Source organism: Lipotes vexillifer, unplaced genomic scaffold, assembly GCF_000442215.2.
Source record: "Lipotes vexillifer unplaced genomic scaffold, Lipotes_vexillifer_v1.1 scaffold470, whole genome shotgun sequence".
NCBI classification, from domain to species: domain Eukaryota; kingdom Metazoa; phylum Chordata; class Mammalia; order Artiodactyla; family Lipotidae; genus Lipotes; species Lipotes vexillifer.
Window position 1 is genome coordinate 1823678 of NW_006799533.1, and position 1615 is coordinate 1825292.

The 1615-nt window shown below is 40.4% G+C and overlaps 1 protein-coding gene across 1 annotated transcript in view; it reads left to right on the plus strand.

Moving 5' to 3' along the window:
* The window catches only part of NEK5 (NIMA related kinase 5), a 61491-nt gene that overhangs the window by 51461 nt on the left and 8415 nt on the right, over positions 1–1615 (plus strand).

The window sequence follows — 1615 nt, forward strand, 5'->3', positions numbered from 1 at the left end:
AAAAAAACATCATTGACAAGCATATGAAAAGATGCTCAACATCATTAATCATCGGTAACTTTAAATCAAAACCACAAAGGGGGGCTTCCCTGGTGGCACAGTGGTTAAGAATCCGCCTGCCAATGCAGGGGACACAGGTTCGAGCCCTGCACCTGGAAGATCCCACATGCCACGGAGCAGCTTGAGCCCGCATGCCACAACTAATGAAGCCCACGCGCCTAGAGCCCGGGCTCCACAACAAGAGAAGCCACCGCAATGAGAAGCCCGAGCACTACAATGAAGAGTAGCCCCTGCTCGCCACAACTAAAGAAAGCCCGCGCGCAGCACCGAAGACCCGACGCAGCCAAAAATAATAAATAAATAAATAAAAATTTTACAAAACAAAACAAAAACCACAAAGAGCTATCATCTCACACTCATTCGATGGCCACCATAGAAAAAAATAAACAAAAACCCCAGAAAATAACAAGTATGTGGAATAATTGGAACCCTTATGCACCATTGGTAGAACTGTAAAATAGTGCAGCCATTATGGAAAACGGTATGGCAGTTCCTTAAAAAATTTAAAATAGAACTACCTGATCCAGCAGTCCCTCTTCTGGGTATATATACAAAAAAATAGAAAACAAGGTCTCGAAGAGATGTTTTTGCACACCCATGTTCAATGTACCATTATTCACAATAGCTAAGATGTGGAAGCAACCTAAATGTTCATCAGTGGATGAAAGGATAAAGAAAATGTGGTATATACATACAATAGATTATTATTCAGTGTTAAAAAAAGAAAGAAATCCTGTCACAAGCTACAACATAGATGAACCTTGAGGACATTATGCTAAGTGAAGTAAGCCAGTCTTGAAAGATAAATACTGCAAGATTCCACTTAGGTGAGGTATTTACAGGAGTCAAATTCTTAAAAAGTATAATGGTGATTTCCAGAGGCTGGGGGGAGGGGGATATAGGGAGTTGTTTTTCAGTGGGAGTAGAGTTTCAGTCATGCAAGATGAAAAAGTTCTAGAGAGCTGCTGTACAACAATGTGCCTATAGTTAACAATACTGTACTGTACACTTGGAAATTGTTAAGAGGGTAAATTTATGTTATTTTTTCTTTTACCACAAACAAAAAAATCTGAGACATCAACTCAAAAAGTAATTCAGAAATCCTTGATTGTCTCATGAATTATTTTATTATTGTCTCTTTGAATTGGGATCCAAAAAAATTTGATATGTTAAAAAAAATAACAATTCAGAGGAGTAATACTGTGAATGTGAGGAATTTTAGTTACACCTTATCCAATTTTTTTCACCTATGTTTTCATTTTTATGAATATACAAGAGTGATATAAGATTAAAAATGTATGCTTAGGGAGGACTAAAAGAGTTCTTATAGTAATTTATATTTATAAAATACAAGTTCTGGGCTTCCCTGGTGGCGCAATTGTTGAGAGTCCGCCTGCCGATGCAGGGGACACAGGTTCGTGCCCCGGTCCGGGAAGATCCCACATGCCACGGAGCGACTAGGCCCGTGAGCCATGGCCGCTGAGCCCGCGTGTCCGGAGCCTGTGCTCCGCAACGGGAGAGGCCACAACAGTGAGAGGCCCGCGTACTGCAAAAA